This window comes from Globicephala melas, chromosome 6 (genome assembly GCF_963455315.2).
Source record: "Globicephala melas chromosome 6, mGloMel1.2, whole genome shotgun sequence".
In the NCBI taxonomy this organism is placed as follows: domain Eukaryota; kingdom Metazoa; phylum Chordata; class Mammalia; order Artiodactyla; family Delphinidae; genus Globicephala; species Globicephala melas.
In genome coordinates, this window is record NC_083319.1 from 13,571,248 (window position 1) to 13,598,817 (window position 27,570).

General features: G+C 50.6%; 1 protein-coding gene across 7 annotated transcripts in view; it reads left to right on the top strand.

Moving 5' to 3' along the window:
- Positions 1-27,570, top strand: part of GGTA1 (glycoprotein alpha-galactosyltransferase 1 (inactive)) — a 70,269-nt gene that overhangs the window by 20,263 nt on the left and 22,436 nt on the right. For 3 of the 7 annotated variants that reach the window (XM_060300526.2, XM_030858792.3, XM_030858793.3), the window contains exon 2: positions 20,180-20,295. The exons of 3 other annotated variants lie outside the window; for them this stretch is intronic. The gene's annotated coding sequence lies outside the window, so the exon portion shown is untranslated. Of the gene's footprint in view, positions 1-20,179; positions 20,296-21,200; positions 21,328-27,570 lie in introns of those variants that run through there. One more of the 7 variants, XM_030858797.3, reaches the window with a different exon arrangement.

Sequence of the window (27,570 nt, forward strand, 5' to 3'; positions counted from 1 at the left end):
TCTAGTAGCTTTACAGGAGCCCTGCCTTTTCATCACCCAGAAACCTGTTTTTTATAAATGAGGCAAGGAAGCACAGAAAGGTTTAGCTATTTCCCAGGGCCACATGGTAGGGGAGAGATCTGGGACTCAGATACGGGTGAGATGATGGGACCCTTCATCGGGGCCGCGTACTGCCTTCATAAAGAAGATGTCAGAGCAAGCAGGGAGCTGGCGTAGCCCTCAATCCAACCCTCTCACTCCAGTGGATGGGGAAACCCAGGCCCAGAGAGGGGTGGGGGCTTCCCTAAGGTCACACAGGGCCTGCGCTGGAGCCCAGGAGTCCTACACGCCACCTTCGGCTCTGTCCTGAGGTTTTACCACCTTGGGTCAAGCATCAGAGTAACAGTTACAAGGTAACATCGCCAAGACGGCTCATCTGCTGGTTCTGTGCTGCGGGGGCCCCCTGTGGTTACGTGGGGGCGGAGAGGGCATGGGAGGCCCAGCCAGACCCCAGCAGCGCCCTCTGCCTGCACTGCTTGAGAAAGGTCTTGGGCATGGAGTCCCGGCGTTAGTTGGAAAAGTTCAGACTCTTTGCTCCCCCGCCAGCCCCCCATGCTGTAGAGAAACAAGCGGCCCATCCGCTCCTAGATGTCACATTTCCTGTTTGTGAGCCTGGATTGAGGTAGAGTCCATGGTGAAGGGCAAGGGGAGGGCGGGGCCTTCCTTTCGGGAATTAGAATAGTTGGAGGTGGAAAGAGCTGGAAGATTTTGCCTAAATGCTTCATTTTGTAGATAGGGACACTGAGACTCCCCAGATGTAAGAACCTGGCCTAGGTCATAGAGGATGCTGGAATCACCCTGGCTTTTGCTTTTTGGGGTTTGGTTTGTTTTTTCTTTTGGAGACAATGCAATCATAGAATGTGTGAGCTGAGCTGGCAGAGATCTATTTAGTGGGTGCCCCAGTTCACCTCTCCAGGTTGCATAGGTGAGAACCTGAGACTGGGGTGGAGGTGGGCGGGGATGGAGGAGTACTTTCCTTTTTTTTTTTAACTGTGTAATGCTTTATTGTACAAATGTTTTCATAATATATTTAATAATTACTTTATTGTTGAAAATTTGGGCCACTTAAGAAACTATTGGGTTGGCCAAAAGGTTCGTTTGGGTTTTTCCATAACATCTTACAGAAAAACACAAATGAACTTTTTGGGCAATCAAATATAATTTTTTAAATTAATTTTTATTGGATTATAGTTGATTTACGATGTTGTGTTTCTGCTGTACAACAAAGTGACTCAGTTATACATATATAATACATATGTCCCCTCTTTTTAGAGCACTTTCTTAAGATCCTAGAGCTGGCTGCTGGCAGAGCCCTGAGAAGAACTCGTTTCTTGAATCAATGTACAACAAATACCATTGAATGCCACCTCTCAGCCGGATGCTGATTAGCAAGGAACTTTCCATCTGGTGGGGAGGTGGATATTAATCAAATAATCATGCATATATGTCCAAAGATTGATCACTGCCCTCAAGGAAAAGAACAGGAAGCTACAAGGAGAATAAGACTCTTCCCTTAGGAAGTGACGTTGGAGCTGAGACCTAAAGGACACGGAGGGAGGGGGTAGACGGGTGTGAGGGGGGTGGGAAAAGGTGTCCCAGGCAGAGGGAAGAGCACGTGCAAAGGTCCTGAGGCAGGAAGTGCCTCATTTTATAAATGAAAAAACTGAAGCCCAGAGATTGGAGACCCATCTAGCTTAGTGCCCCAGAGAATCTTTCTCTTCCCCCACCCCCAAGTTCCTTAAAACTTTTTTAAAGGAAAGAGACAGAAGATAAACAACTAACTAAACAAGTGAGTCAGTGGCAGAGCTGAAAGTACTGGGACCCACCCCCCTCTGCCTTCACGCCAAGGGAATTTTAGAAAACCCTCAGACTGGCTGTTTACGGACTGTGGGACCTTGACTAAGACAGTTGGCCTCTTTGAGCCCCTGTTTCTCCATTTGTAATATGGAGCCCACCTACCTGCTCTGTGGATCCCACACAGACTTCTTGTGAAAGGGCTCCGTGCTGGCCAGTCAGTGTGGGAGGGAGACCCAGGACAGCAGGACTGCTGGTTCCCCTCCCGTGTCTCCTCCAGGGCTGGCCCTGGGCCCCAGGTCTGAAGGAGCCTCTCTCCACCCCATCATTTGACTGTAATCCTATAATCCACCAGTCAGCATTAATCACATATGGGACCAATGCCCCACCAAGACACATATGTGTCTTGGACAGTGAACTTATAGGAAATAAAGGAGGAAGCTTGGGAGCACCTGTTATGCATCCAGCATCTCAGTAGACACTCCACACAAGCAGCACCGTTTAACCCTCCCAGCAGCCCTGCAAGTGGGTGCCCTTCTGCCCACTGGCTAGGGAAGGACACGGAATCTCTAAAGGACACTGCCTAAGGTCACATAGCCAGGGAAGGGCCACTCCAGGGGTAGCCCCAGCCTGCTCATCTTGGAGGCTACCTTCTGGTCTGTCTGCCCTTGAGCCAGCCGGGAGCAGAGGGCCCAGGCACCAGGAAGGTGGACCCGCGTGACCTAGGGCAGAGGGCACCCTGGCCGGCAGACACATTGGCTGCCCTTCAAACCAATAGTCTTTCTATCTTTGTTCGACATTTACCTGGGGTGAGAGGTGCTGGAGGAAGTGGATTTGCAGTGAATGCAGATGGTGAGGCTCTCCTGGATTCTGAATTCATTCTACACCAGAACGTTTTCCAGAAGCAGAAGGGATAGAAATTCACTGACAAAGTCACTTTCCCAGCTGCAGTGAGTTAATGTCCTAAAAAAACACCAGCTGTTCCCCATTTTTCTTTCTCTCTTCAGTTTGCCTTTGAGCTTTTCCAAGCCAGACAGCTTCTTGGGAGGCTCGTTAGAGGATTTGTTTTGGTTCCTTTTTTATTTGAAATTTATTTAAATATAGACAAGAACAACTAGCCTTCGAAAGGGGGCCTGCTCTGCCTGTAGTTTATTTTGACTGAGCAGCTTGGTGTATTCTTCAGATGGCATCCTTGAACTTGGCTGCTTTTATTAAGTACAGAAAGTATTGCTTACATTTGCATAAAAGACAACAATGCATCTTGGGAAAGTACCAGAGAACCACTCGTTTTATGTAATTAAATCGCTCTTCATCTGGCTTTGCTTTTTTTGTTTTTGGTTTTTTATGGGGGCCACACCGCTCAGCATGCAGGATCTTAGTTCCCCGGGCAGGGTTCCGCCAGGGATCGAACCCGTCCCCCCTGCAGTGGAAGCGTGGAGTCTTTTTTTTTTTTTTTAAGCGTGGAGTCTTAACCACTGGACTGCCAGGGAAGCTCCCGCTTTTTGTCTGGTTTTAAAAACAACGTATTCTCATTGTAGAACATTTGAAAAATGCAGAGAAGTGGAAAGAATAAAGTGATCCCTTTGCCACAATCTCATTGCACAGAATTCACCGCTTTTACCACGTGAAGCTAGATTTTGTTTTCGTGGTAAAATAGAACATAAACCATTTTAACACTTTTTGAGTGTACAGTTCAGTAGCACTAAATACATTTACAAGTTGGACAACCATCACCAGTGTCCATCTCCAGAACTTTTCCATCATCTCCAACCAATGAAGCAAATAATTTCCCAATTCCCACTCCTTGCAGCCCCTGGTAACCGCTATTCCACTTTCTGTCTCTATGAATTCGACTACTCTAGGTACCTCATCTAAGTAAAATCATACAATATTTGTCCTTTTGTGTCTGGCTTACTTCACTTAGCACAATGTTTGCAAGTTTTGTCCATGTTGAAGCATGTGTCAGAATTTCATCCCTTTTTAAGGCCAAATAACATTCCACTGTGTGTCTAGACCACATTTGTTTATCCATTCGCTCATGGATGGACATTTGAGTCGTTTCCATCCTTTTGGCTATTGTGAATAATGCTGCTTGGAATCGGTGTACAGGTGTCTCTTTGAGTCCCTGCTTTCAGTTCTTTTGGGTATATAACCAGAAGTAGGACTGCTGAGCCATATGGTAACTCTGTGTTTAATTTTGTTTAATTTTTTGAGGAACTGCCCTACATGTCCAGTAATTCTGATGTATAATATCCATAGTGTAAATCATAGTCTCTGTGCAACTTTGTATCTGATTTTCTTACTTCATTTTCCATTGTATCAACTATTCCTCAACAACGTTTTTTAAAGGTTGCATAATATTCCACTGTGTTGTCGTACCACATTTCCTTTTTCTCCACTCATTGATTTCTGGGCCATAGCAAAAGATTTTAAAATACAATGATAAAATAGATAACTTGCTTCTGATAAACAGCCTTATGTTCTGTTCGTACTTGTTCAAGAAATACTCACCAAAGAGAAGTTGCTGCCCTCAAGAAATTTTTTAATTTCTCCTTGGGGGATTCTTGGGGATCATCCAATTCAGTGGTTTTAAAAGTTCTTTGAAGCCAAGGAACCTTTACTACAAACAAAACAGCCAAGAGATAAAAGGAGAGCTGGTCTAGAGAAGGGTGGGTGGGGCTCAGAGTCCTGTTCTCTCAGCCTCTCCAGCTCCTCTCTGTGTCTCTGAGGGACTTGGGGAGAGTCTGGGGTTTTTTTGGAACAGTTTGAAAACCACCAGGCTGATCCAGCACCTTTATTTTAACAAAGGGTAGGCATCTTGAGAGAGGAAGGGACTTGGCTGAGGTCAAGTTCATTTTTTCATTCATTCATTCATATTTTTTCTCAACCCTTAACACCTGCTGCATGCATGTCAGTATCACTTAGGGAGCTTGTTAAAAATACAGGTTCTGGGGGCTTCCCTGGTGGTGCAGTGGTTGAGAGTCTGTCTGCCGATGTAGGGGACACAGGTTCGTGCCCTGGTCCGGGAAGATCCCACGTGCCGCGGAGTGGCTGGGCCCGTGAGCCATGGCCACTGAGCCTGCGCGTCCGGAGCCTGTGCTCCGCAACGGGAGAGGCCACAGCAGTGAGAGGCCTGCGTACCGCAAAAAACAAAACAAAACAAAACAAACAAAAAAAAACAGGTTCCCAGGACTGTTCCTTCCAGACTCCAAAGCAGTAGATGTATGGAGAGACCAGGACTGGAAACCCAGCTCCACAGTCCACACTGGGCTCCACTGGGGGTCTTCCCCTTCCAGCCCCTGCGTTTGCAGATGCTGGCTCTTCGACCCAAGTGCCCTTCCCCACCCACCAGACTCCTACTCACCCTCTGAGGCCCAGTTCAAATGTAGCCTCTTCTTTTTGGAAGCCTTGCTACACAGCCCGTACACCATGGCTTAGTCCTTCCTCTTTGGCCCCAGAACACAACACAGGGCCTCCATCCCCTCTCAGCCACTCACACTTAAATCTTTCTCTTGTGCATAATAGTTAATTGCTTCCAGGCCTGGCTCCCTGACTAGAATGTCAGCTCCTTAGGGAGTCTGTATAATCTCTGCGTTCCCCACAGTACCAGGCATAGAGTGGGTGCTTTGTTATTGTTTATTGGCGGGACTTGGATCTAGTACAGCCCCATATTTGGAGGATAAGAAAACCGAGGCCCAGATACAGCCTGCAATTTATGGAAGGTCATACAGCCCATGGGGGCAGTGCCAGACTGCCACCCGGGTGTCCTGAGGCCCAGCACTCAGCCCTGGCCAGCTGGCCAGGAGGGCAACTAGCCGTCTGCTCTGGGCAGAGGGCACTGGCCCCACTACCTTATCCCTGACTCCTATAATAGCCCCGGTTTTCGGAAACCCAGAGAGCTCTCTGCCTTGCTTCTGATTCAAGTGTACATGTTTGGATGCCTGGAATTAAGTAAATTCTAGTTTCAAAAAGTTTTATAAAGTATAAAACTTCAACATATACTGTATGGGATATTATGTGAGTGCTGCTTGGACCAAGCCAGCGCTCAGAAGCTATGAAAGCAAATCTAATAGGGACTGTCTGGGGGTAGGGCCAGCCAGCATTCTGTCCAGAGGTGGCTGCTACAAAGCCCTCCTGTTGTCCTAATTTGTGATCAACAACTGATGCTTTTCTAATTAGCACGCGGGATGCTAAAGATAGTGTTTTTTTTTAATTGGGGAAACAGGTGCCTTGTTTATTATGATGAATGTTGTACATGGGCTCACACTGCTGAAATCAAAGTAGTTATGTTATTTATGTATTTATGCTGTGGGGATGGGATAAAGCAACACTTATTCACTCCCCACTGTTGCATGAAGATGGTATAGGGTTCCTTACCCCATCCCAGCCAGGAACTCTGGGTTTTATAGGACAATGCGGGACAGAACCCAGCCTCTGGAACCCTGGCATCTGCCTCTGCAGGGGTCCTTAACCTTTATTGTGCTCCTTTATGGACTCCTTTGGCATCTGGGGGAGCCTATAGACTCCTTCTGGGAATGTTTTAAATGTGAAAAATAAAATGAATAGGATTATAGAGAGAATGACTCAGATTGAACTATAGTTACTAAAATATTGGGTTGGCCAAAAAGTTTTTCCATACCGTCTTACGGAAAACCCATACGAACTTTTTGGCCAACCCAATATTAATATTAGGGATTGAATTTCAGCTCAACTGAACTGAGATGCTTCCTCATCTGTAAAATGAGGATGATTCGGTACCTTCCTCTCAGAGAGCTCAGTGAGAGTTGAATAATGAGTGTAAAGTGCTTAGAACCCGGCTCAGCATTCAAGAAGTAGTAGCATTATGCTGCTGTTCCTGCTTTGTTGCTGTTGTTATTATTATTATTACATAAGGTACAGATTCCTGCTCTTCAGGAACTCACAGTCTGGACTGGGATATATGTAATTATATGTAAGTAATTAAAGGTAGAAGTAAAGGTGCAGAAAAGAAGCCTGATAAGGGGCTAAGGGGAGCTCAGAGGGAGTGAAATGTCTTCCGGCTGAAAGAGCACTCACTGGGTGGTGGCTAAGCTTTTGTGTCAGCCAGACTTGGATTAGTTATGGCTCTGATCCTTAGCTTGAGCAAGAGATATCATCTTTCTGAGCCTTGGTTACCCTCCCTGTAAAATGGGAATACCAGTAGAATCTACAGGGATGCTGTGAGCGCCACCTCCTTCCCTCCCATGATCAGCCAGTTAAAGCACACATCCTTCATTGCCTTGAAACCACACCCCCTCCTTGTCTTTCTAGCCACCCTCACTGCCGCCTACCCCGGCCAGACAGTCCCTAACTGGGGAGGAATCCAGCCAGTTGCCATCCCTACGACTGTCCTTGGGCTGGCGTGGCTGGCTCGGTTACAGCCCCAGCAGGGTTGCAGAGCTGCTTGGCACTGTGTCCTCATTCCTGGTCAGTGTCCTCTCCCAGTGCCCAAGGCATCTGCTCCTAACCTGGGTGGCTGTCACGTTGCAAGCCTGCAAGACGTTCTCATGAGTGACCTAACTTCCTATCTCATAGGAAAGGGAAGCCACAGAAGATAACACGCTGAACTTCCTTCTCATTCCTTTCAAATGTAGCTGAATCTTCAGCCATCTTTGAAACCTAAGGAGGAAAAAATTTCTGCAGGACACTGGAGAGATGCTCTTGCCTCCACTTCATTTTCCTTTGTTTATGCAAGGCTCTCATTGAAGAGGAGGGTAAAGATTTTTATAGGGAAGAGGGCAGATTAATATCTAGAGAATATCGTATTCTGTGTGAGATGGGCAGTGTATTAGTCAGGATGGAGTATGGTATGCTGCAGTAACAAACAACCCTTGAATCTTAGGGGTCAAACCCATAAAGGTGGTTTGTCTTTTTTTTTTTTTTTTTTTTGCTGTGCCTCTCAGCTTGTGGGATCTTAGTTCCCCAACCAGAGATTGAACCTGGGCCCTCAACAGTGAGAGCACAGAGTTCTAACCACAGGACCGCCAGGGAATTCCCTAAAGGTGTATTATTTCTTACTCTAGTTAATATGGGCATCTTGGGTCAGCCTGGGGCTGTGTTCCTCATTCAAGGAATCAGGCTGATGGAGCAGTTACCTCCTTGAATGTACTTCATAGCACTGAGAAAGAGAGCCCTAGAGGGTCTTCCCCTGGAAATTAAATGCTTGGGCCATCTCATATCTTATTGATCGGACTAGTCACATGGCCCTACTCAGCCACGAGGGGACCAGGAAATGAAAGCCTACCATGAAGGTGGAGAGCAGGGACTATCTAGTAGAACAGCATTAACGAATACCCCAGGTGGGCCACTCCTTTTTTGCGTGCTAGGTCAACTCTGCAAGCGGAGATAACCAGGCACGTGGCACAGACAGAGTGGGCTGTAGGCTGTCCTTGGTGAGTGCTAGGAAACCACACCCAGAGAGAAAAAACCCTAAAGGCACCTCTTAGCCCCAAGTGCTAAGCAGAACAGAAAGGCACATGCAGCTGCCGGCCTGTCTGGGGGAATGAAAAGCAGAAGTTCAGTGAAGAAGGCAGCAGCCCTGACGAGGGCAGGTGATACCTGCTGGGAGCTCCAGGTGCTAAACACACAGGGAAGGCAGAGGCAATGGTATTGAACTGGGGTTCGCAAGCCACATTCTTCGTCCCAGACCCACATGACGTTTTGTAAGCGTGGCACACATCTAGGCGTTCTCCCTCCGTTTCTGAGCTATTTGATGTTTATGAGAGGGACGTTCTTTCTGAATTGGATGCCTCACTTGTCTCCAGCCCACACACAATGCTCACCTTTTCCCAGTTGCATTTCTGTGTCCCATCGTGGCATCCAAAATCATTCAAGGGCAGTGAGGGTAGAAGGGGGGGAGGGAAGGACAGAGACATGGCCCTCCCTGGCAGAGGCTTTTGGGGTTTTCTTGGGCATAAATAAGGAAACTCTGGGAGAAGACTACCGACTGCAGCCCTCAGCCCCTTCCCTGAGTTCTTGATTTCCTGTGCTGTAGTTAAGAGGCTTCTCGTCCTCGTCCTGGAGAGATGCCGGACATCTGGCTACTAGCCCCAGCCTCCTCACTTCATTGCTGAGTGGCCCTGGATAAGTCATTTCCCTGCCTTGGTGCCTCAGTTTTCTCATCTGTAAAATGAAGCTGCTCAGAAGACTGAGGCCAGGCCTGAAAGGAGAGTGACCCTGGGTGGCGGGGGTGTTCCTGTAGCCACATGGGCGAAGAGGCAGGTGAGATTGCTCTCTGAGTCCGCCAGAAGTCCGTGGAGCCTAGAGTAAGGGGGTGACTCATTGCTGTCACAGGACACTCCCCTCGGTTGCAGGATGTATGTGGTAGCATGAGAGTTGGATTCTGGGCTCCACTTCCCACTACACTGAGCTCGGTGAGAGGGAGGCCGTTTTGGCTAATCCTTGTTGACCTAGCAGCCCGGACAGTGCCTAGCACTTGGTAGGTGCCAATGTTGACATTAAATAAATATTTGCTTAATGAATGAATGAACAAACGAACACATCATTCCCTTCAACTCTGAATCAGTGATTTGCAGACTTCCTTTGGGACAGGAGGAGGTTGAAGAAATTCTGGGCTCTACCCAAACCCAGCTTCCCACCTTGGGCAAGTCACCAGACTCCCTCTGTATGCAGGGACCCATCCTGCCTCACGGGCTGTGTCAGAGGCTCCAGCAAGCAGGAGGCCTCCTGAATACCCCGTGCCAAGGAAGAGCTGGTTGTTTTTAGGACGTGAGGACAAGTCATTGTTTGACACAGAGCAGGTGGTGCTGGAGCCTGTGAGGTGGAGAGTTCTGGAATAATCATCATTAGGAATTGAGTAGCTGCCGTCTATTGGGCACTTGCTCCAACATCAGGCCTTATGCCAAGCACTTGATGTGCACTATCTCATTTAAGATGGTCTAAGAGAGACATTGTTATTCTCATTTTACAGAGGAGAGAAATCAAGTCCCAGGAGGTCAAGTGACTCACCCAAGGCCACACACTTAGTCAATGCCCAGGCCGGGCTCACTCAAGTGCAGGCTCTGACCTCTATGCTGTACGGCCTCCTGCTGCTATGATGAGGTAGGGACAGTGCTTGTCTCTTAGGAACCGGTGATAATAATACAAGTTGCCTTTTCCTAAGTGCCTATGAGATACCAGGAACTTTACAGATGTTATTGTTCACCCTTTCAACAACTCAAGGAGTAAGGAATTATTATCCCTGTTTTACAGATGAGTAAACCAAGGCTCAGAATGTGAAGTGACATTTCCAGGGCCACACAGCAAGAAAGTAGGGAGCGGGGCTGGAATTTGAACTCAGGACTGGCTCATCCCAAGAACAAGCAGAGAAAAAGTCATCTCCATTGTGGGCTCCATTAAGAGGTTGTTTTTTGGTTTTGTAGCTGTTGCTGTTGTTTTTTAGCTTCCCACTCTAGGTTCCTAGAACGTCATCATTAGAGATTATTTCTTGGAAGGCCTTTTACGCTCAACTTATTACAAGAAAAAAATCTAGTGGAGGGGAAAAAAAAGAAGCCCGAGACAAAAACAACCTCAGGATTTTTCAGTAAATTCTTAGACTCTTAATACCTCCTAGCCTACACAGGGGAAGCAGGGTGAGCTGAGATGATCTCAGCCGCAGGCGCTAAGGGGGACAAGTTGGGGGTGGGGGCGGAGATGCGTCTGGAGGGACTGGGCTTGTACCACCTCTTGTGCCACAAGCGGCCTCAGAAAAGAGTCTGGCGGCTGAAGCCGGTATCCCGAGGCACTGGTTGGTAGTAAACACAAGCTCTGCATCCTGGAGGGTCCGAGGGGACTTCGTTGAAGCCTCTTTATTTTATTGAACAGTTTTTACATAGAGTGACCCTATGATTTATCCCCCAGACCTACACACCTTTGAGAGTGAAAGGGGGCACTAAAACATTGACCTGCAAACTGATCCACGACAAGCATGAATCAGAAGTGTCAGGGAAAGCACCTTGATTTCACAGGCTCTGAGAAACTACCCACACCAGGAAGGGTTGCTGTGAAAAGGCAAAGCCCAGATGTCAAAAACAGGAGGATGGCAAAACAGAACAGGAGAACAAGACGAGGGGTAGAGAGGAGCAGTGACGTCCACCAGGGGACACCCGTGCAGCCCTGGCTCTGCCCGCACCAGCCTGGTTAACACAATGGCAGTAGCTGAGGTCCGCAGAGAGCACTTGGCGTTTGTGGGCACACGTGTCCCTCTCACCAGACTTGGGCTTGACAAGCGCAGGCAGTGGATGTGATTCATTCTGTGCGCACCCCAGTCCCAGCAGTCCCAGGACTGAGTAAATGTCCTCCAGGTGTTTACTGATGGAATAAATGCTTGTGGGTACGGCTTTCCTGAAGTGTGCCAGGGAAGATGATGTTTTGCTTGGAGAGGAAAGAGTCAAGGGTCCTATCTCTGAGGAGCCGTTAGGGTGAATGGGAAAGGCAAGGCTACACGGACAGGTAGAACTTACGGGTTCTGCTATGTCTGCTGGTCTGTGTTACTCAACCTCTGAGCCTCAGATTCCCTGCCTGGGGAATGGAGGGCTCATAAGTGATTGTAGAAAGGATTAAATGAGATGGTGTATGTAAATGAAAGGCAGTCCTTATTATTAATAATAACATCCTGGGAAGCAGAGCTCAGTTCCACACTGAAAAGATGTGTCTTACAATCAGAAAAGTCCAGAGATGAACCAGACTGCTCGGGTGGGTGGTAAACTCCCCCTCCCTGGACGGCTTCAGGCAGAGGCTGTTCGGCATGGATGCTGTAAATGGTGTGGCCACCTTTAGGAGGGGGGCTGGGCCGGCAGGACACCGGGAGAGGAGAGCTGACAGATTACCACTGGCGTAAAAGCCTGAGGGACTTGAACGCCTTTGGACGAGAGTGACTTGTTTATGTCACTGTTCATGTCACCTGGAAGACTGTGCTGTCGGCCAGCCAGGGGAGCAAACGGGGTCAACAGGCTGTGACTGGGAGCTGGCCCCTTGCGGGGGGGGGGGATCTCCTTCTAGGAGGGAGGACAGGAAACAGGCAGAGGTCCCTGAAAACTTCCACTTCTTCCCACATGAAACGGCCCCTTGCTGGTTCCAGGGCCTCGCATTTTGGCTGAGGGGGAAGGAGCCTTCTTTAGACCCTGACTGCTCAGCTGTTCTGATGGGAACCAGGTAGAGCGTTGGATTCAGCATGGCTGTTGGCTCGGGCCACCGGCTCCCTCCCCAGAGTGCCCCCCCTCCACCCAAAGGCTGTCATCTCCCCTCTGACTCTGGTTTCTGGAGCCTCATCACATGCTCTGAACGCACCAACTGCTCTGGGGGCGTTATTCGCTGAGAGCGTGTGGCTGGGCATGAGGGGTGCCGTGAGCCCCCAGAGCTGGCATGCGATGTGGACTCCGAGACACCAGCCCCACCTTTTCATCTGATTGGGGAGGGGGGTGGGAAACAGCGAGGCACACACAGGGAGTTGCTCAGAGTTGGAGGCACAGAGGGGGACAGGACCTCTGTCTGTTGCCACCCCTCGTTTGCCTGGCAATCCCACTCCTTGGGATTCTCAGGCAGCAGCACCCTTGCTCCCGGAACACGACCTTCCCTCCACAGCCTTCCCTCTTCCGGGGGCAAGTGAGGCCAGAGGCAGCCAGAGGAGTGTCATCGGGGCGGAGTTGAGCTGAGAATTCAGATGGGGCTAATCCCAGCATTCTTTTTGTGTGTGTGTGTGCGCGCGGTACGCAGGCCTCTCACTGTTGTGGCCCCTCCCGCTGCGGAGCACAGGCTCCGGACGCGCAGGCTCAGCGGCCATGGCTCACAGGCCCAGCTGTTCCGCGGCATGTGGGATCTTCCCGGACCGGGGCTCGAACCCGTGTCCCCTGCATTGGCAGGTGGATTCTTAACCACTGCGCCACCAGGGAAGTCCCCTGTCTCCTCACTTTTTGCACAAGGGGAAGCACCTTCTGCCTGTCTTGGTGGCATCCCCACCTCCCTCCTCCCTGAAGCCTTCCTCCACAGCCTTCAGCTCTTCCTCCACAGCTCTTCAGCACCTGTCCTTTCCCTCCTCTGAACTTACAAACCCTCCTCTCCGTGGCTCTGTCTCATCAGGGGTTTCCCATCGTCAGCAGTGTACTCAGGAGTATTTCCCTTTTTCTCCATGGATTCTCTAACTGGACCCTCTCTCCAACCCTTCCCAAGGCAAGTTGCTGGCAAGAGGTCCTTGCACTCACTGACGTCACTTCCTCGCCTGAGGTTCTTTCCTCGACACACTGCAATCTGGTACCCGACTCCAAGCTTCCATGGGTTTGTGATGCCAGCTGCCCCCGGGGGCCCCCTCTTCTTTCACATCTTTCCCCTCCTAGGGTGATCTTATCCACTCACATCTCTATGTTGCCCAGAGCTGAATGTTGGCTGACCTGCAGCATCTCTACTGGGCATCCCACAGAGCCTGTCTCAGGGAGGCGTTTCTCTTCTTCCTATAATCCTGATCAAATAGAGATGCTCTAAGGATTCCATCCACTTTCCTCTCTCTCAAGACCACCTCCACGTCCCCACCTGCCTCCAACCTTTGGCTTTCAGCTCTGTAATTGTATGCAGGTGGTTCTGCGAGTGTTTACAGGCTCCCAACCAATAGCTATTTGGATAACTGTCTCTAGTGGGTAGAATTGTGTCTACCAAAAAGATGTGTTCAAGTCCTAACTCCCAGTGCCTATGAATATGAGTTTTTTTGGAAATAGATTCTTTGCAGATGACTCAAGCTAAGATGAGGTCACACTGGATTTGGGTGGGCTCCAATCCAGTGACTGGTGTCCTTATAAGAAGAGGGAAACTTCGACACAGACACACACACAGAGAACACTGTGTGGCGCTGTAGAGCGTTGGGTTATGCTGTCACAAGGAACACGCCAAGGGTTGCTGGCAACCACCAGAAGCTAGGAGAGAGGCATGTTGGGTTCTCTCTCATGACCTTCAGAGGGAACCAGCTCTGCCAAAACCTTGACTTTGGACTTCTGGCCTCCAGAATTGTGAGAGAATAAACTTCTGTTGTGTTAAGCCACCCAGTTTGTGGTACTTTCTTACGGAAGCTCTAGCAAGCCAATATACCATCCATCTGTCCGTCCATCCACCGATCCTCAGGACCGCCTCTGTACTGGACCCTGTATGAGGACCACCAGGGACCTTGAGTTAAAGCAGAGCTCCCTGCTGCCCTTGAGAGCTTGCACGCGGAGGGCGAGATGGACACTTGCACAGCAACCTGTGCTCCAAGTAGGCTGCACAAGGGCAGTGGGAATTTGGGAGAGAGGATCAGCTCCAGCCGGGAAGCAGATCTCAGAGGAGGTGATGTTGAGCCCTGAAGGCTGCACATCCATCAGCCAGATTTGCAGAGCAAGTGAGAGCAGGATCTTCACAGCCAACCGAGCCCACGTGGGTCCCCTCCAAGGAGCCATAGGGATCCTGGGAAAGTGCTGCTTCAGGTTTGGTTAGCGCCCACATGGGGTGTGAGGCCCAGATGGGGAAAAGGATGTGCCTGGAGCCACATGGCCTGTGGAAGCAGGTCATTGGATTTAGAAAGCACTTTCTTGGGCTTTCTTTTATCTGGTTGTATTATTGGTCTTGACTTCAATTTTTAAAACATTTTCTTCCCTGCAATCCATCCCCTTCCACAGGCTCTTTGGAAGGAAATGCTTCTGGGGCTGGGCTGGGCTGGGCTGGGCTGAGTGGGGCAGCCTGCCTAGCCTCCTTATCTTCACGGTACGGTGAGTCCTCACCCCGGCCTCGCAGTGAGCCAGGTTGGGAGAAAGTTCTCTGTGGCTCTGCCAGACTCGGAGTCCCCTCTCTCAAAAAACTGGTTTCCCTTCTCTTTGCTTGGCTGAGTTTCTCTGTTTTGGGGCCAGAATTGTGCCCCATTTCCTCTTTTCTTTCACCGGTGTGTTTGGGGCCTCCTTTGGGAGGCTTCAGAAGGGCTCCTGAGTGGCCTGGGGGTTCTGTGGCATCCTGGCCCCTGCCTCCAAAAGCCAAAGCTGGTTCGTTCATAAGATGACCCCACAGGACCTCCTGGGGGGACCGGGCCTGAGCTGAAGAGGATTTACAAATCCTGAAGGGGGGGGCTGCCTGCCAGCCTGTCTTTAGTGAGAAGGAAGAGAGGGGTGAAGGCCTGTGCAGACAGACATGCCAGGTCGCTGGGAGGCAGGAGAAGCCCACCTGAAAAGGTCCAGTCACATCACCTCCTCCATGAAGGCTTCTGAGATTCCCCTGGTCAGATTTCTATACGAGCCCGATCCACAGCTGTACCCCCAGATTCAGGCTCAGGCAGGGCAGAGTGGAATTGGGAGGGACCGTCCACTCCACAGATGAGAAAACAGAGGCACAGAGAAGGGAACTGGACATGGCTGCATCACACAGGCTGGTGATAACGGAGCAGGGGTTCAAACAGTACTTTTAGTTTCTGGTACAAAATGATTTCCCTTAAAAAAGGAGTCATCTGTGGCCAATATATCACATTCCGTAATCAGAGAAGTGCTGTTTAGGTGCAGTTATTTTTCTCTTATTATTATTATCTTTTTATTTTTTATTTTTGGCCACACTGGGCAGCTTGCGGGATCTTAGTCCCCCGACCAGGGATCGAACGTGGGCCCCCTGTAGTGGAAGCGCAGAGTTCTAACCACTGGACCACCGGGAAGTCCCAATTCTTTTTTCTCTCTTTTGAAAATCTGATTTCGATCTGATTTGGGCAGAAGTTCCCCAGTTTACCACAGACCCCATCACTCCCTATTGCATTATACCTGGTCAAATTCATACAATTCTGCTGCCCACCTGGCTCCTGGCTTGCACTCAGCATTCATTCAACATATATCTATTGAGCACCTAATAGGTGCCAAGTGCTGTTCCAGGTACTGGGAAGACCCGGAAGTGACCAAGATGGAAGACAAGCACCCCCCGCCCCCCAGTAGCTCTTGGGTTCCAGTGGCATTTGGTTCACAGCCCCTGCCTTCTTCTACATACGTTAGCATCCCCAGTTTGGTCTGGCTTCACCACCATCGGGGGTATAGGAGGTTAAGGTGGGATAGAATCATGGAAAAACCCTAAACTTGTCTTCCATTCCAGGGTTAATGACTCAGACCGTACACTTCTGTAAGGTTCTTACTTTATCCTCAGTTCCCTTCCTTATAACTTGGGACTGTACTCTTCACCCTACTTACCCTCCTAGGGTTGTGTAAAAGTATATGGGTCGTTGTAGACAGCAGTGGGCTCTAAACAGGGCATGATTGTGACCTTGAGGGACGCTGAGCTTCTCACCTGTTCAGGAAGTAGTTCTGCTCTGAGGCAGGGCACTGGCCTACTGGCTTCAAGCCTCTCTCCATTCAGGGAAGGGTGAGAATTTCTAGGGGAGTCGAGGGCACCCCCCGGCACCCACCGCCCGATTGTGATAAGAACAACCAGGTGCCTCTTTTTCACCTCCATCTGGGGCCACCAGCCTGAGGAAGCGGTGAGAGGAAGCAAGGGAGGGTAGAGGGGGAGGGGAGACTCCTCGGTTGGGGAAATCCAGCCACCTGTATTGGGGGCTCAAGCCCAGGCTGTCCTCAGAACCCAGTCCTTGCCCCTCGGTGGAAGCTCCTCGTACCTTCCAAGCTGTCAACAAAGCCAGCATCTTCCTTCTCTAGAAAGAGTCTGACCTACGGCATGAAGAACCAAGGTGAGCCCCAGGGAGGGGCTTCCTGGTACAAGGGGTGTGGCTGAGGCTCAGGACGGAAGCTTCTGGAAGCAGGGGCAGCGCCCCAGCACGGCTTTGGTGGAGTCTGTCCTGGAGTTAGGTGGGATGGAGGCATAGCTCAAGAAGGTTTGCTGTGCGTTGCTTGGAAAGAGTCATCATGATTTCATGTTTCCAGCTCTTCTCAAGGAAATAGACTTGGAGGTGCAAACTCTCCTGGGTGCAGTTATTTGCCACATGGGCTTTCACCAAGATCATTTCAGCGCTGATGCTCACAGGTGTGTGGCAGTACTTAATGGTAATGGAAACATTGGCTGGAACCTCTCCTTCCCCACGTTTCCCCAACCTGGAGGAATACACGATCAAAATTTTTATTTCGTACACCGATGTAAAATCGAGGGAACGGCAACCTTGGATTAATTGAACACTAGAGACTATCAGTGATGGAGAACCTCAAGCACTTTTCAAGGAGTAGCTCCTTAATTCTTGCAACACTGGGTAATATGTATCTCTATACCCTTACCATGTGCCAGCTACCATACAAGTACTATTATCCCCATTTTATAGGCTGTAGAAACAGAGACACAGAGAAGTTAAGTAAGTTGCCCAGGATTGCACAGCATATGGGGCAGAGCCAGGACTCAAATCCAGGCAGCCTGGGCCCAGAGTCCAAATTCAGAACCACCATGCTCTAAGCTCCTGGCCTACCCTGAGAGGTGGGGACTATGATTACCCCCAACACAGAGAAGGGGAAACCAACCAAATTGCTCCAGCACTCACGAGCATCAGCAAGAATGTCTTTTATAGGGCTTCCCTGGTGGCACAGTGGTTGAGAGTCCGCCTGCCGATGCAGGGGACGCGGGTTCGTGCCCCGGTCCGGGAGGATCCCACATGCCGCGGAGCGGCTGGGCCCGTGAGCCATGGCCACCGAGCCTGTGCGTCTGGAGCCTGTGCTCCGCAATGGGAGAGGCCACAACAGTGAGAGGCCCGCGTACCGCAAAAAAAAAAAAAAAAGTCTTTTATAACTGCCCTGAACACATTCAGGATTCAACAAACAGTGACAGCCTGAAACTTTTGTGTCTGTAGCATTCTTGGCCAAGAACAATTAATCCTCACACTTCCACAGAGGTAAGCAGGGTGGGGGTCTGATCCTTCGTGATTCCCGGCCAGAAGGGGTCTGGGATGTGAAGCCAGGGCATCTCCACACCTGGGCTGCAGCTCTGAGGCTGTGTGAGCCTCTAGGTCGGGGTGTGGCAGACAGACAGGCCCTGAATGCTGGCTGTCGTCTGACAGGCCCGTGGACTGTTAGGGCTGGAAGGGACCTTGGTGACCATCGAGTGATGAGATTACTCAGCCTGGCCGGGATGCCAGGCTCTTAACCTGGACAGCCTCTGGCCTCCTTTGATCAGCAGAGCAACATGGCCTGAGGCTCCCTTGCTCCAGTTCCCCGCCTCTCAATTAAAAACCGACCACAAGTATGTGCTCCTTTGTTTTGAGAGTCTGTGCTTCAGGGAGGGAGGAATTTCATGTTGGATCCTCTGGAAGTTGAATTTTCTGCCTTCCAGGTTTGCATGCTCTGTCGAGCTGTGGTTAACCAATCTGGAGCTTCTGATTCCACTAACCTGTAGAGTGTCCCCCGGGGGCAGCTCAGGAGGAAGGGCGGCATGAGACCCACCAGCTGGTGACCTCGAGCAAGTCGCAGAGGCTCTCAGAGCCTCCCTCCCTTCCCTGACCCCTGGGTGGGTGAGCCTGAGGACTCACTGAGCTAAAGGCGAGAGGCTGCTTTGTAAACTATAAAACGGAAGACCGGTGTGATCAGTGCTTGCTCGTAGAAAGGACCGGTTTATCTTAGCGCAGCTCCTTAGCCTCCAAAGGCTGTCATCTTTCCCTTCCCTGTTGACCACAGTACAGATGCCTGGATCATTTAATGCAACAGATCTTCCCTGAGCCCATAGTGAGGTGCTCCGTGGTGCTCGGTATTGGGAGGTCCACCCCAAGAGAAGGAAAAAAGCAAGGTCTATCCGTGACCCTGTGTCCTGAGAGCCAGAGTCAGGGAAAGACAGAATGCCCCAGAGAATGCAGTTTCCAGCAGGAGGGTTTCTGTTCACTTTTGCTCTTAACATACACACAGAGAAGGGACATTTGGGATGAATTTTCACAAGGTAGACACACCTGTGTAACCACTGCCTGGCTCCAGAAACAGCATGGAACTCCCCGGGGCCCCTTCCCAGTCTCTACCACCCCCCTCTCTGACTTCTAGCGCCACAGGTTGGTTTTGCCTATTTCTGGACGCTCAGTGGATGGAGTCACCCAGGCCTGCTTTCGCTCAGTGAGAAAGAAGTGTGTGTGAGACGCATCCTGCTGCTGTCAGTGGCTGTAGCTGGTTACTTCTCGCTGACGTACGTGGACTCCCACGCTCGATCGCACCCGATCTGTCTGATGGTGCGCCTTGGGGTCGTTGCCAGTTTTTGGTGCACTGTGAATGTTCCAGTCCGTGTCTCTGGGTGAGCTTATGTGTACTTTCTTTGAGGTATAGACCTGGGTGGAATAACTGGGTTGTAAGGTGTGGCTGGGTTAGCTGTAGTAGATGCCGGCAGGAAGGATTTAAGTAAGTAGTTAAGCAGCACTTCCAGACCCTGAAGACTGTGGTCGACTAGCTCATGCCCGCAGAGGAGGGGGCCGTGAAGGCTCTGGAGAACAAGAGGAAGAGGCTGGATTAGGCATCCCTTGGAGGCTGGGGGGCAGTCCTTGGCCCCTTTCCATCTGGTTTTGGTCCCGTCTCCTTGGTCTGTCTGGGGTTTCCAGTCTGTACTCCCAAGGAGGTGTCCAGGGCCACTTGGGAGAGATGGGTAGGGGGGCTTTAAGCTTCATTTCCCTGCATCAACCACAGCTCCCTGTGTCCTCTGTTTCACATAGGGGTTCTGAGAATGACTTCATGTGCTTTTTTTTTTTTTAAAGCTTTCGCTGTTTCAATATTTGAAAATCCACCGCTGTGAGGTCCCTTCCAGCTGGGAAGTTCTATTTTGGGAGCTGGAGGTGGGTGTGGGAAGGGTTAAGCATTATTCAGCCAAAGAGCAGGGTTGGGCCTCAGTGACCTTTTAAAGTTCTTATAGCTCGGCTTGCAATGCGGGCGATCTCAGAACGTTCTATAAAAATAGCGCTCAAACAAAACAACTTCTGAAGCCTAAAGGATGTGGAAGAGAGGCTCGAAGTGGAGGAACGTTTAGGTGGCTGACAACAAGAGTCTTGAGGACTCTCTCCTTCAAGCACTCCTCTCCATTTTTTTCCCTTCCTTTTTAACTCTCCATCAGCTGTTCCTGGTAGCTGTCACTTGGGGTTGTTTGGGTTCAGAACGGTTCTCATTTTCGCCCAGGAGCGGGTGACGCAGGTGGCCTGTACGTCTCTCCCAAGGGTGGTGGCCTGCCTTCCTCCAACACCAGCCCTAGTTTGGACCTGTAGTTTCGCTTGGTGAGGGAGGCCGGGCCGTTCCCGGGCCCAGAGAGGAACGTCTCTGCCTTGGCATGCAGCTCTGAGTCAACAGGCCTGATAAACGGCCCACTTCCCAGGGCCAGCAAGGAACAAAGCCCTGACTGCTGCTGCGGGATCCGTCTGCCCCCCTCTTCCCGAAACAGCTGTTTATTCTTTTGACAGGAGTTGGAACGGAGCACCTTCCTTTCCTCCCAGCCCGGCCTCTTTCTGCAGAACGGAGCTCAATAGAACTTTGTTGTTTTGCCTTTTACTCTGGGGGGAGAGAAGCAGACGATGAGGTACGTGACATGTTGAAATGATTTACCTCTGCCTTGTCGGGGTCACTGGAGGTTTTGTGAGCCAGCTGCGGCGTGCATGCCCCTGGGGGAGGAACCCCGCTCTCCCCTGCTTGCTGGTCCCCTCGGTAGTTCTAGAAGAAGACAGAGTCCTCCTCTCCCCGGCGTCGGATCAAGTGGGTGCTGGTGGGATGCTGGTCCAGTCCCTGTTAGTTTGCTGCCCCTGGCAGGACCTCACAGGGCGTGGCTGCAGCCTGGGGTTTTCTGTGCAGGACTCAAAGTGCCATTGCAGGGGCAGGAGGGCGAGTCTTGGGGCCCAGGACCTGCGTTGCGGGTGGATGCAGAGCCCTCTCAGGGCAGCGCCGACCCTTCATTGACCTCCCCTTCTTTCTCTTGGAAAAACTCTTGCACACTGATTTCTGGGCCAGGCAGCAAGGAAAAGCTGGCTGGATCCAGGCTTCGGATTTCCTGAAGGGGATTCAAGAAAGGGCACTACAAGACGTCCCTCCGAGAACGGGTTGTTCCGTCTGTGATGGCTGGAGCGACAGCTAGTTGTATATTTAGTCTGAAGCTTGTCTCTTGTTTTCCTCTGTCTGTGTTTACTCTGACGCTTGTAATGAAAAACATAACTGGAAACAGCCCTCCATGCACTTTTTTTCCCCCACGAATTATAACATGTTTCTCCCAACAGGGAGCATTTCCCCGTAATGCCCACCAATTTAGAGAGGTTTTAGGATAAAGCAGCATTCTCCCTCCTCACCCTCAGCACCACCCCCTGCCAAAGCTGGGCCTGGGAGGCACAGGGTCTGCCTTTCAAACACACCACCCACCTGTGGGTGAGCCCAGTGATCTATCTCAGCCTTTGCCAAAGCTCAGTTTCCTCAGCTAAAAGCCGCTGCGCTGACCAGGATGAGGGATGAACAGGATGGAGTGAGTGCGGAAGGCTCCCACACCAGGCACACAAGAGGCACCTGGAAATGGCAGAGGAGTTGAGCCAGTGCTCACCAGCTGGTCCAAGGAGAAGCTAGCCCCTCAGTGAGTCTAGCCTGTGATTAGCTGGCTTTGGGTCAATTGCTAAGTGGTAATCATGAAAGGCAAAATGAGAGGATGTTGCAGAGAGACATGGGTGGTTAGTCCATGGGTAAGCCTGCATGTTTACTGAGAACAAAAGAGTTAAAAGGGTGGACACTAGAGGCCAGCTCTCTGGACCTGAATCCTGGCTCCACCACTTTATGCTGTGTGGCATTGGGCAAGTCACTTAACCTTTCTGAGCCTCCATTTTCATATGTGTAAAATGAGCATGATACTAGAATGCCTTCACAGGGTCGTTGTGAGGCTTACCTGAGAGATTACTGGTAAAGCATTTAGCCTGGGGCCTGGCCTGGTTCAGTTGGGGGGCATCCAAGTGTTGCAGGGCCAGAAGCGTATTCAATTTTCAGGGTCTGCTTTAAGAAAAAGAATGCAGAGTTGCAAGTATAATATTAGTGTGGAAGTGAATGCAGTCGTCCCTCGGTATCCACAGGGGATTGGTTCCAGGATCTCACAGACACCAGAATCTGAAGATGCTCAGGTCCCTTGCATAAACGGCATAGTATTTGCATATAACCTACACACATCCTCCTGTTCACTTTAAGTCACCTGGAGATCACTTACAATACCGAGTATGATGTAAATGCTATGTAAATAGTTGCATGTACGCAGCAAATTCAAGTTTTGCTTTTTGGAACTTTCTGGAATTTTTTGTTTTTTAACATTTTCGATCCGTGGTTAGTTGAATCCGTAGATATGAAACCCATGGTTATGGAAAACTATTTAGAATGTGAGGAGACATCCCAACAAATAACAAAAATTGACAAATACTCGACATAGGACAAAATCCAGAAAACATCCTAATAAAATGTGAAAGTAATAGAAAATGATTAGTAGTGCTCAGCTGTCTGATGCCCCTGTCATACTTTGGCTGCGTACTCCTGGGCTGCCTCTCTGCTGATTTTGTAGTATCATTTTTAACAGAGACAAAGACCAATCCGTTTTGCCTCTAGCATGGTTAGTCAGTGGTTGCTTTTTATAGCTGCGAGTTTAGAAGTTTCTTTCAGCTTTACAACTTGTTATCGGTGATGCCACGGCTGTGAACCTTCTGGCACTTTCTTGCTCAGCTGGCACCAGCCAGATCTCTGAAGAACTCAGCTCTTCGATCCTGGATGGCGAGAGGGGGGTGTGGGTACCAGGTGGCTGTGAGGTCTGGATCACTGGGACCCCTGAGCAGGGAGCAGAGTAGCAGCTAGTTCAGCTCCTTCTCTTGTGGGTCAAAGTGGGGGGCTCCTGGGAGCTCAGCAAGGCCTAGCTGGGGCAGGTTGTTCCTGGGACCCAGGTAGGTCTGCAGGGAGTGGGGTCAGTATTCAGGCCCCACCTGCAGCCCTGGGACAGGCACCCAGGCTGGAGTGATTCCCCCAGGCAGGAGCAGTGCCTCGCCTCGGGGCAGCGTTTGGGCTTTCCCCACTCTCCACCCCAGTGGGAGAGCAGGCCCAGTCTTGCCGGGGGTCCTGACTCAGAGGTTTCATAAACTTCTGGATCAGTTGGCCTGTGGGCTCAACATGAGTTGCTTGGCCGTCCTCTCTCTTGATCATCACTTCCAGGAATCTGTGGGCCATTGCAGCAAGATGAACTCCATGTGGCTGAGTGAACTTGTCCTCATAAAATGAGACTTCCAGCCCTGTGGCTGATTTCTCATCCAGGTCCTAGGTCCATCAGGAAAGCCTGAGGACTTGTTTCAAGGCTGGGGAGACTGAGGCCAGAGGAACCCGTGACCCTGGTTCCCAAAGCCGCTCTGTGTGGGAGCTGGCGTGACGTTTGAGCCGCTGCTTCCTTCACTGCCCATGGTGAGCCACGGGGGCAAAGGCCATGCACAGCGGCACCCCGAGCTGGGGGCGGTGGGGAGCCGAGCTGACCGTCACAGCATCACCGCGTGGCGTGGAGGGCTCTCGCTTGACTCTTCTGTGTGGTGCTGCCCTGGAGGGCCAAGTCTCCTCTCGGAGGGAACCACAGCTCTGCCCTCAGAGCCACGCCTTTCTGAATCTCTCCCCTGGGAAAGCATCATCCTTGTTTCCACGGCCATTGGTGGAGCAGTTACTGACCACCAGTCACAATGTGCTGTGCAAACATGTCTCCTTTTGTCCTTTCAAGAACCCCAGAGGAGGGTGTTTGAAGCTCCATTTTTGTCTGTGTAAATAGAGGCTCAGAGCCAGAGAACTTGCCCCGGGTGGTGCATATAGGGCTGCACGTTCTTAGCGGAGTTTTGTGCAGGGTGACTAATACCCAGTCAGCTCCTGAGCCCTCTCCCCACCCCCTTAGCTGCTTTGTTTTGTTTGCAACACTTGTGGGTTCCAGGGGCAGGGGGAAGGATCACGGGGAGAGAGGAAGATTCTTCAGCCTGCAGGAAGGTTTGGTTTCCTCTGCCGCTGCTGTTGCCATTCTCTCCCAAGATAATGGCTTTTCCAGGGCTTCTGAGTGCTGTGATTCAGCTGAGATGCTCACCTTTTCCCGACATGGGATGGAGAAAACAAGGGCCACGAGAATTCCTTTCAGAGAGGAATTCTATCTGGAAGGAATACCTTGACTTAGATCAGTTGGGGTGAAACTAGGAGATTCTCTGAAGTCGTGGGTGTGTGTATCATTCTGTGTGGAAGAATTAATTTATGGGCCACATGGAAATGTCTGACACTCCAGGCAAACAAGTGGAAGAGGAGGCGGGGGGAGGGGGCGAGGACGGCGGAGGAACGACAGGCTTACAGTGTGACCCTGCCTTGCGAAATGCACCCAGGTTTTTAGCAAGGAGTGGGGACGGTTTCCTGTGGAAACCGTTGCAGGGACTGAGTTCTGGGAGTGGCCCAGGAGCAGCCTGTGCCAGTGGTGGGATGGATTCAGAGGGAAATCGCAAACACCATGACAAGAGGGCCTGGGAGATGCTGGGAGGGCTCAGGTGGAACTGCGCCTGGCTGGGCTCACATGATCCTCTGAGGGGTGGGGTCCAGGTGACTCAGCTAGTTACACTCTCCCATATAAGGCAGGGTGCTAGTACTCTGTGGGTCCTAATTCTGTGCTCAACCCCTTAAATGGGATATTTGGAAGCAACCCCAACTTTCCTACTTGGTGGGTCAGAGAGTCAACCACGAATCTTCAGAATGACACAGTTTTGAAAATTCTGAGAGACAAACACATCAGCGAAGGGCTTTTAGGCCCCATTGGCTGCCAAATGCCTCATTTTATCCAGAGAGAAAAATTAAAATGTTTTAAAAGACCCGCTGGCCACCCTGCCAACCCTTCTGTCCCCAGACACTGGGGTTCCAGATTTCAGGAAGCGTGTATACACCCATTTCCAGTGCTTTGCTAAAGGATGTGAGATCGGCTCATTTGCACAGCTTCCAACTGTAAGTTTCCAACAAGAGTGATGCCTGGCCGCAGCAAAAGTAAGCAGATTCACGTCATTTATAGAGTCCAGAAAGAAATGGGCTTCTAGAGTTGCCTCTGAGGCTAATTTCTGAAATTAAAAAATCAAACAGCTGCATTTGGAGAGGGGATTAGGGGGTGTGTCTGATTTTATATCAGGCTCTCCCTGACGTAAGCGTCCATGTTCTCTACCATGAGAGCTTGTGCGTTTCTCTATTTAATGTTTCTTACACCAGGAGAAAATTTGCGTTTGATCCTCAGCAGGTGGGGTTGATAAAGCTTCGGCTGGCCTGGGCTTGATCAAAGAAAATCAAAGTCGCCTGGCATTGCCAAGGGGCTCTTAATCAGGCTGCAGCACAGAACAGCTGGATAAACCTTTCGAGTCCCGAATTTGCATCAGTTTGCTCTTTATTGTTTAACATGTTCTTATTCCAAAACCCTTATTCTTTTCTCTCAAATATGCTCTGAGCTCTTGCTAACTACCAGGCACTGTGCTGTCTTCACTGGATCCTCCCAACAGCCTGTTTTATGGATACCACTAGTAAGAACTAGCTTTTTTTTTTTTTTTTTTGCGGTACACGGGCCTCTCACTGTTGTGGCCTCTCCCGTTGCGGAGCGCAGGCTCCGGACGCGCAGGCTCAGCGGCCATGGCTCACGGGCCCAGCCGCTCCGCGGCATGTGAGATCCTCCCGGACCGGGGCACGAACCCGTGTCCCCTGCATCGGGAGGCGGACTCTCAACCACTGCGCCACCAGGGAAGCCCGAACTAGCCTTTTTTGAGCATTTATATGGTGCCAGGCACGATGCTAAATATTTTATGGATGCCAACTCTTACAGTCGTCACCATTTTTAACCCCATTTTAGAGACGAGGAAACCCACCTAAACGTGATCCATTACAGGTCCGCCATCCCTTTTCTGAATCCCTAGGGCCAGATATGTCGGAATTCAGAACTTTTTAGGTGCCGGGTATTTATGTAATGCACCCGTGCAGCAGGAGCAAGCACGTAACAAAATACATCAATATTTATGCAAAGAAACATTTCAACAGTCTCACTAAGCGGGATAACGTTTATAAATAGCCTCATGTCCGTTAGGGCCTGATGCCCATTGAATTATACACAGGCTTTCGGTTCTCAGAGCTTGGACTTGGGTGAGGGTCTGAAAAGATGCTTACATGTTCGGAGTTACCCATTTTCATGTGTCTCAAATCCCCGCCTCATTCCCAAGCTCCTGTGTTCTATCACCATTCACACTTCTCTGGGGCTGAAGACAGTGGCAGAGAGAGATGGCCACAGTCTCAGTACAGATCTGTTTGCTTCCACACCCAGGCCTTTCCTTGCACTCAGTGCTAATGCTGTTGACATAGACATCAAGTGGCTTCTTCCAGCAGCGGGGCCGAGTTGCATGCAGCCCTCTGCATTTTGTAACTTTGCTGTGGGCCCCGGGCTGTCTGTGCAAGCTCACGAGGTATTCACAGGGAAGAAGCTTGAGACCGAGGTTTCCCTGTGGCCCAGAAGGCTCATCTTCTCACGGTCTCTGGAACACCACCGATCACAGTTGTATCTGAAAGCTGGAGGTTGAGTTATGACCTTGAGTTCAGCCCTGGCTTTTCCTTTTCCAAACAGAACGCACCTTCTAAGCAAGAAGGAATAGAGGGCTTCCCTGGTGGCACAGTGGTTGAGAGTCCGCCTGCCGATGCAGGGGACATGGGTTCGTGCCCCGGTCCGGGAAGATCCCACATGCCGCAGAGCAGCTGGGCCTGTGAGCCATGGCCGCTGAGCCTGCGCGTCTGGAGCCTGTGCTCCGCAGTGGGAGGGGCCACAGTGGTGAGAGGCCCGCGTACCACAAAAAAAAAAAAAAAAGAAGAAGGAATAGAGTGTCATGGCTGATCCCATACCTTTTCTTCTTTAACTGGATTTAATAATAAAGGTGATGGAGCATGTGAGATCCAAGCCGGGAATCATCTCAGAACGCTCTTTGAAAAGAATTGGAGAATAACCTGTCCCCTGAAAGGACACATCTCAGTGCCATTCTCATTTTATCTCATGCGCTCACCAGACATTTATTGACAGCCCCGTCTGCTGTCTGTGGGGCACTGGGGATTCAGGGTTGAATAAGAAGACATCCTTCCTGGGACTTGCCTGGCAGTCCAGTGTTTAAGATTCCATGCTTCCAGTGCAGGGGACATGGGTTCCATCCCTGGTCAGGGAACTAAGATCCCACATGCCACGTGGTGTGGCCAAAAAAAAAAAAGAAGAAGACGTCCTTTCGGCCCTCAGGAAGCTCAAACGAATGATTAGGGGAGACAGAACCAAAATGTGGACGTTACCACATGAGCCGCCTCCCAAGGTGATGTGTACAGCAACGTAAATAAAGTGATGAGGGAGCTGGAGGAGAGAAAGGGGGCTTCGCTGGTGGTCAGGGGTGGAGCTGGGAACTGGCTTCCCCAAGGCGATGACATTGGCTCCCACGTGTCCACTCTTGTGTTTTCTCCACCTCCTGGTCCTCTCCTTCTCGCCCCCTCTTCTATCCTACCTCTAAGTGTTGGCATCTTCAAGCTTCAGCCCAGGGCCCTCCTTCCTTTTTTTCTCTCTACATTCTCTCCTTGGTAATCGAATTCATTCCCTTCACGTTAAATACTGTCCTGGGTCCGTGGACAGCTCCCCCAACTGCACAGCCTGCCCACATCTCTCCCATGAACTTCAGGCTTGGAAGTCCACTTGCCTACTCGTCTCCATTCAGGTGTTCACACACTCCTCAAAATACACACATCCAAAAGGCAATTCATGGTCATTATCCTTCAAGCCTGTTCCTCCTCCAACCCATTTGAG